We start from the raw sequence: 8600 nt of genomic DNA on the forward strand, positions 1-8600 counted from the left end.
TCTGTAGGTGTATTGCATCAGATGGAGCGCACTTTGAAGGTGACTGAAGTTTAAATGTGTAAGAATAAATACACAGTTTTTAATAAATAAATTTCGGGTCTTTTGCGGTTCCCCCTCAACAACACTTGATGTGATCACTACTAGGTTTACCCCCATTGTACAGAGAAAACTAAGCCTCCAGGAGATTGGCACTTGCTCAGTAAGCCACACAGCAGTTCATTGGTGGAGCTGGGAATCAGACTTTGGTCTCGTTGAGCCCAGAGGCCCAACTTTCCCCTGCTCTGCCACACTGGGGGCCTTGATGTACCGTCATCAAGGTGGGTAGCCTGGAGTCACTTGCTGTGAATCTAGGCAGGGTCGCCAAGACCCTGCAAGAGATCACCCCTTGCCTTGGTCCGCACAGCCAGGTAAAGAGCCCACACTTTTAAAAAAGGGGGAATGTGGACAACCCCCAGACTTTGGGAGCCACTTTCTCCTCTAAATAATTGAGCGTCCTTCTCTGCCTCCCTCTCCCCAGCCCACTCTCCCTTATATGATTTATTTGCTCATAAAATTGAAGGCCTTCTCCTCTGGCACCATTTTCTACTCAGCTAAGACAAATATTTAGCAGCCAGAGCTGACTTTAATTTCCTTAAATATCAGGGGCCCTGGAAGATGGAGAGCCTGCCCAGTGGGTGAGGACACAGTGATTTGGGGTGGGGAGAACAGCTGGGATGCTGTTGCCCCTTCCCTGGTGAGAACCACATCTCCCTGTGGCCATCTGGTACATGCCTCCCCAAACTTTCAGGTCTCCCCATCTCCACCCCACTGAGGCTGTAAGAAGAGGTGGGTTGTGGATGGCAGGGTTCTAACAACTCCCCAAGTGACTGCTGTGACGTTCCACCTACGGCCTGATTCTTTGCAATCTGTTCCTACGTCTGGATCTGGATTGGGGACCCCTCACATTTTAGCCACATGTCTCTGAGCCTCAATTTTCTCATCAATGATAATTACTATTTTTCTTAAAGAAGTGGGGATAGCAACGGTACTTAGCTCCTCTTTCTGTTGCGAAGATTCGACCAGAGAGCTCATGAATAGCAAAGTGCTAGACATCAAAGGAGCTATCAATATGTTAACTGTTTGTTGTGGGTGAAATTGGTTGTTTCCCATAAAGATATGTTGAAGTGAAGGGGACTTATTTGGAAACAAGATCTTTGCAGCTATAATCAAGTTAAAAAGAAACCATACTGGATTACAGTGGGCCGGACCCAGTGACAGGGGTCTCTGTACGAAGAGGGAAACTTGGACAGGCTCACACACAAGGAGAGCCCCTTGGGGAGATGGAGGTAGAGATTGGAACGAGGCATCTACCAGTCTGGGGGCGCCAAAGGTGCCTGCCACCCCCAGAAGCCAGAAGGGAGGCGTGGACCAGATGCTCCCTCAGAGACTCAGAAAGGGACCCATTTGGCCAACAGCTTGATTTTGGACTCCCAGCCCCCAACACTGTAAGAGAATCAATTTCTCTCGCCTTAAGCCGCCCCGTTTGTGTTCATCTGTCACAGCGGCCGGAGGAAACGAGCACACTGCTCACAGGATGCTGCAAACGCTCTGAACCCAGTGGTGTTCAGTAAGTGCTGGCTGGCTTTGCTGTGCCGGATGCACCTCCTCCCTGGCTCCTCAGGCCAGGCCAGCCTGGGCGGAGGTGACTCAGGCCACCCCACCCCCACCCACCCCCCGCAGGCGACCGGAGCAATCCCTGGCCCCATGCAAAGGCCCGCAACACCTCATTACAAGGCAGAACGCAGTGCAATTTCACCCATGGACAGCGCTGAAAGCCAGGCCTCTCCTGGGGTAATAGATGGGCCGGAAGCTGCTATGGGTACCTCCCGCCCCCTCCCAGGCCCCGCAAATCTCTGAAGCGCCCCAGAAGCTGGCACACAGCGCGCTTCCCAGCTGAGACGCACAGATAAACCTCAGCAGAGTGTGGGCTGTTTGGTTCTGGAGCACGCATCCGAAAATTAATGGTTCTTTCTGTGGGCAGCGCCTCCCGGCTGGCCCCTGCTCCCGGCTGGCTGCCTCACCCTGCCTGCCTGTCCCCCCCTCCCGAGGCTTTGTTCCCCTCTTCCCTTTGTTTCCTGTTTGCTATAAACGTGATTCATGCCAGCCCAGCGGGCCTCTGTCACCCTGCCCAAGGCTGGCTGCACAGCTCAGCGATGAGCCGCTGGGGCTGCAGGGCCGGCCTTGGGCCCAGGCAGCAGGTGGCCCTGCGGGCAAAGGCAGAGCTGCAGTGGGAGCTCCGGGCAGGTAGCAGAGCACCCCGTCTCTGTGAGGTGCCGCTGAGCAGACGACACCAAGGGGGACTCAGAGATGTGACCAGGGCCAGGCACTCTCGGGGTAACCGCCTCTACCCCAAGAGACATAAGTAGCCTTGCTCCTGAGTTCATTTCCTGGCCTCTTCCAGCTTCTGGTGGCGGACGGCAATCCTCAACGCTCCTCGGCTATGTTCCACCTGTATGTCTTCACGTGGCTGCCACTCCCTGTCTCTCTCCTCTTCTTGCAAGGACACCAGTCACATTAGATAAAGGGCCCCCCTACGCCATTATGACCTCATCTTAACAAATTACACTTGCAGCCATCCCGTTTCCACACAAGGTCACCGTCCCCAGCCCTGGGAGTTTGGGCTTCAGCATATCTTTTGGGGGGACATGATTCAACACAGAGTGGCTCCCATGGCTCCCAGAAGTCGGGTGACTGCCCCCCTCTCTGAATTCATCTCTCATCACTGCCCCTCCCACACCTACTGTCCCGCCCTCCTGGGCCACACCTCCATATGTGCTGTTCCTTCTGCCCGGATGCCCAACTCAGGCCTGACTGTTCACCTGCCACACACCCATGACTGTGTAGGTGGTAAAGGCCTGCTCCTCATCCATCAAGACTAGGCTTAGCTGTCACTTCTCCCGGAAGCCCTCACTGGCCCTCTGCCTCCAGGCTCCTGCCATGCACAGTGCTTACCTGAACTGCAGCTCCCAGCCCACGGGGTAGTCCTCATCCACTTGCCACTCCGCCTCAGGCCCTTGGCTTATAGGCTCCCAGTGGGCAGAATCTGCATCTCACCTCTGCATCCCTGGCCCACAGGTGCCCAGGAAACGAATTACTGGATGAAAAGTGCTACCAAGGAGCACTTATTGAGCACTTACGAGGTCCTAATGTCGGGCACTGTCCTAAGTCCTTTGCTTATTTAGTCCCCACGGTAACCCCACCGGCTCGTCCCCATTCACAGATGAATGAACTGAGCTCAGAGTGGTTGAGCAACTGGTCCAAGGTCTAACAGCCGATGAACTGCGAGGTGGGGATTTGAAACCGGCAGCGTGAGCGAGAACCCTGCCCCTGCCTTGAAGGGCCATGCAGCTGAGCAGCAGAGGGGAGCTTGGACTTCAGGGTCCCAGGGGAGGCCCAGAGCTTCATGCTGTGAGAGGCCAAGGCCCAGAGCTGTGTCCCCGGCCTAAGGCGGTGGTATTCTTGCACATAACCGTGCTGGGGCCCCTTCATCTTATTCTGAGACTGTGAGCAGCCGGGGCGCAGACAAGGACTGTGAGTCCCACTGCACCTCCTAACCCAGTCCTGACAGAGCCCCGCCCACAGCGGGCAGAGCCTGGCATCTCCAGGGATGGGTCCTAACCAGCTGCGCCCCCAGTGTCCTTCTCTGTCACTCCCGAGCTGCTGTTCACTGAGGCTCAGGGAGAGGTGGCTGAAGAAGGAGGGCTTGGCTTTGGGGTCAGACTGACTGCTGTTTCAATCTCAGCGCTGCCACTTATCAGCTTCGTGACCCTGGCCCAGCCACCTGAGGTCTCTGGGCTCTCTTTTCCTCGTGTGGGCAGGGGAAGATAATGAGAAGAGCTGTGATAGACAAGCACGGAGCAGGTCCAGAAAGCCAGCAGGCGTCTGGTGGGTGCCATTATGCCTCCCCAGACCTCCTCCTCCCACGTGCTCAGCACCATCCTCCGCAGGGTGATGGATGCAGCTTCCACTTCATTTGCATTTAACTGACTTACTTAAATTTTAACAATTCTTTCCAAGAAATGAGGCAAAACACAGATAAACAGCCATTTAGAATCATGACTCTATAATCCAGGGACTCTCTTTGCGATGCAATCTGTTCAGCAATTGTTTGCGAAGTGGGAGGGAGAACAGGGTATGCAAACTCCCGGGGCGAGGGGGACTCCCAACCTCTACAGATTGGTCTCTTCTCCCCAGAAATGTCAGCCTGTGTCCCAGTTTGGGACTACAACATCCTGAGGCTTGGTGACCTCTGGTGGGGTGGGGGTGGCGGCCTCTGAATGCAGGTGCTGGTGGGGAGTGGGCAGGGGGCAGCTGGGCCAGGATCAAGGCTTCAGTTTACTGCCGTTAAAATGGCCAGTGGATGTCCTCTGGGGATGACCACACCAGGGGCTCAGCATTGCACTGGGTCAGTCACCCAATGGCCTTGGAGATAGCTGAGCTCAGGGTCAAGGTCTGCCTCTGTCCCTTGCTGGCTGAGGGGCAGCATGGCTGTGGGCAAGTGCCTTGGCCTCGGCTGTGAAATGCACAATGGGAGTACTTACCTAGTAGCTGGGTGGCGAGGCCTGAGAGACCTCTGGCACGTGGGAGGGGCTGAGCGCACCCGCGGCAGCCTGGCGGTCAGTAATCGTGGCCGTGGCACGCGGCTGAGGGCAAGCAGAGGAGTCCTCCCATGGTACGTGCGTGCCCTTCGCTGCCCCCTGGGAGGTGCGAGCTGGCCTTGCCTGAGGAGGGGAGGGAGACACAGGCATGAGGGCCCAGGTCCCAAAGTTGTCTGCAAGGACTGCTAGGCGGCTGACATGTGTGTGGGCTTCCTCCCGCAGGCTTGGTTCATGGCGGGTGCTCACCGCACGTTCCCCTCCCTCGGGGGAGAGCGCACACTCCCTCTCACAGGGTCTGGCACACAGTGGGCGCCAAGCGCACATCCCGCTGTCACATGGGTGGGCACAGAGTGGGTGCTCGACACCCATTCCTCTCCCTCCAGGACTGGCACGTGGTGGGTGCCCAGCGCACGTCACCCTCACATGCAGCCATGCCCAACAGCTGCCAGCGGCTTCCTGCCTCCCTCCCACCCTCTGTGACAGTGGGCACTGTGTCTCCCCTGTTGCCACACGGGAGCCCACCGGGACTGAACACATCGTGCGTGCTCAGCAATGTAGACAGAATGGGCCCCACCCCGCCTCCCTCCTGGCCAGGCAGAGCACAGAGATGGGGGCACACGGGCGAGCTGAGAGAGGGCAGCTTCTCCGGGTCCTTGGAACTTGACTTGGTGTGTGAGTGTGATGCCCATCCAGTGCTACCTGCCCAGCTCTCCGGGGTCAGCAACCTGACCACCATCTCTGCCTCACTAACCTGCCCACTGACTCCTTGCTGGAGACCATGGAGATGCTGCTACCACTAGTCTGCCTCCCCTTCTGCCTTCCTCCCATCCTTCCAGGAAGGACCCAGACCACATCGACTGCGCCGGGCACCTCAGCACCATGCCAGGGCCGGTGCCGGACTCTGAGTGCGAGAGGACTGGCAGGTGGGCAATCAGCCAATACGCTGTTAGAATGAGGCACAGAGGGCGTCATGGCCAGGAGGGTACCAGGGCCCATGACACCCTGTCCCCGACACTGGGAACCTCAGTGCCTCATTCAGTCACACTGCCTTGGACATTTGCCCCTACCCAGCCCAGGGCTCGGTGCTAGGGGTCCTGATGGTCCCTGATCTCCAGAAGCCACAGACCACTGGGGGAGGCTGGTTATAATGGACATGCACGATGCAGACAGGAAGTACTCCCATCTCCAAGGAAGCTCGGTTGTTCCTACCTGGAGGCATTGTGGCGGGGGTGGGGGTACATCACTGAGAAGATGACATTTGCGTTGGGCCGTGGTGGCTGCATAAAACTAGTCCAGGGGAGGCAAAGTGTCCATCCGGTAGTGGGGACAGACTATGCTAAGTGTGGAGGTGTGAACAGGTGTGAAGGTGGGGACATCACCTGCCCCCTTGCTATGTCTTTCTGACCTGCATGGATGCACCAGCTTCCCCATTTCTTTGAGCTGGAGGAAGAGGAGGGAAGAACAAGCATTGGTTCTCAGGCCTGAGGTCTATGCCTGCCACTGGTCCAGAGTTGGAGGGCGTCTCAGAGATCATCCAGCACCGGGGAGAGCAAAAAGAGTCTAATTTCAGGGCCAGGCTGACCACCTGGAAGGGCTGCCTAGGGAGGTTGCTGAGAGAACTTCTCGGGTGAACCTGGGAGTGGCTCTTCAATGGCTTAGCAATGTCTGCCAGCAGGACACCATGGGAGGGGCAGCCCTGATGTGGTCCAGTACCGGCCGTTTACACCTGTGGAAACGGAAGCCCAAGGACACACAGAGCCAACCAAGGAGAGATGCCAGGGCTCCTCTCCCACTACGGGGCTCTTCCCATACACCAGTGCTCCTCCAGCCCGAACAGGCAGCAGAACCCCGTGGAGAAGCACTGAGGCTGGGCCCCACCCCCAGAGCTTCAGAGTCTGAAATCTGCATGTCTAATGAGCTCCCAGGTGACACTGCTGGTCCAAGGACCTCACTTTGAAAGCCGGTGCTCTACACCAACCTGCTAGGTTGAAAATTGAGGTTACCCCCATTTATGAAAAATGGAGCTAACCGTACCCTCCTGAGCTCCTAGGGTTGTAGCAAAGAGCATATGAGGTCAAGTTTGGGACTGTATTCTGCAGAGTTAAAGCAGAGGTCCTCAACCTCGGCTGCACATTCAGATCACCTGCTGGGCGCTAAAAAGAAATAGCACTTACGTGAGGTGGTGGCGGTGGCGATGCTAGTTTTGCTACAGCCGTAATCAGTCTGCAATGTACAAGTGTATCCAATCAACATCTTGAGCACCTGAAACTTACACAATGGTGTATGTCAATTATATCCCAATCAAGTCCTGCTACCCAGGCCAGAGCCCAGACGAATTAAACCACAACCTCAGGTAGATCCAGGGCCCCGTGTTTTCCGGACTTCCCCGGGTGAGTCTGATGTGCAAGCCAGCCTGGAGAAAGAGTGGGAAGCCTTGTTGGAAATGCTGATTCACATTCAGTAGGTCCGGGAGGGGACTGAGAGTCTGCCTTTTAAACAAAGGCCCAGGTGTCGCCGATGCTACTGGTCCACGAAACACACCTGGAGAAGCAAGATCCAGGGGAGAGAGAGAGAGAGAGAGAACCTGCTGTTACCTGCTGTTATCATCTCTGAGTCAAGCTACTTTGAGTGGGCAGGGAAGCGTTCACCCTCAGGTGTGCAAGCCCTTCCTCCCTGTTAGCAGTGGTGGCGGCAAGCCATCCTGCGTGCGCCATTTCCGTCCTCTCTGCAGGCGAGGACCCCTCCGGAGCTCATTGCCCAAGCGCAGCCCCAGCTGGCCCCAGGCTGCTCGTCAGGCGGGAGCCAAGCGCACTATCCGCTGCCACTCATTTCCTTCAGCCCCACTCTGGTCGCTGGTGAACAGTCAGAGGTGATAGATTTTGTGTTTGCAAACCAAGCCTCAGGGCTGGAAGCTGCCCTCTCCCTCTCTCCTGCTGCATCCTTTGTCTCCCGCTATCTCCTCGGAGGGATGCCTCCTTGCCAGTTGCCCACGAGGTATTTCTGCCAATTCACGCACTGAATGAACACCTACTGTGCACATAGGGAATGACATGTGCTCTAAGTCCTTGAGCAAGTCCGTTATCACCCCGACTGAGCAGCTTATGGGTTGGGGCCTAGGATAGTACCTGGTAAGGAGACAGTGTTCACCCAGCATTTGTTAAGTAAATGCTGTTGAATGGATGAAGTCGTGGCTCTCAGGGCCTTAGCTTCTTTGCCTGTAGAAAGGCCTATTTCATAAGAGTGAAATGAGGCTTGTCGTTATGGGGGTGGGGGGTGACGCTCCAGTTTACACATGGGTAAACTGAGGACAGGATGAGCAAGGAGCAAGTCACTGGAGAAAGTTGAACGAGAACCCAAGTCTATCCCACTCAGGAACCTCCGGTCAGGGCATAATTGCCATTTGCCTCCCAGGAAAGAATGGCCAGACCCGAGTGAAGCTGCATCCAGGAGCTGTGGACAGGCAGAAGGCCCAGTGGCTGGAGAGGAACCAAGCTAGTGGCGGCCCCAGGAGCCAGGTCAGCCATTGGTACCTTTGAAGATAGTCTCAGCAGGCAGAGAAGCCAGGGTGAGGTATGAGCCTTCCTCTCCTTTCCTGAAATATCTGCTCAGAAAAGTCAGCCAGCAAAAGTGGGCACTGATACCAAGCTGGAAGTTGGCACATTGGGCCTGGTTCCTGGCTCAGAGAAGTCCAGTGTGGGGCAGCCTTCTCTGTCAGCCAAAGGTGGCCCTTTCAAGAGGTGTCTTCAGGGTCCACCTCTCCCTCAAGCATCCCTTGGACTTCCCAGACCCTGTTTGGCAGCCGTCTCTCCTAGCAACAGTGCCTGCACTGTCCCAGGCCAGCTCAGACCCCATCTCCTCCTTGGATGAAAGGGTGAAGGCTTATCACTGTAGCCCAGGGGACCATGGGATACTCTAATTCTCTCAGGCCTGGGTCACATGTCCATTCTCCCCATCCAACCCACA

Source organism: Furipterus horrens, unplaced genomic scaffold, assembly GCF_987537825.1.
Source record: "Furipterus horrens unplaced genomic scaffold, mFurHor1.1.pri manual_scaffold_3, whole genome shotgun sequence".
Lineage (NCBI taxonomy): Eukaryota > Metazoa > Chordata > Mammalia > Chiroptera > Furipteridae > Furipterus > Furipterus horrens.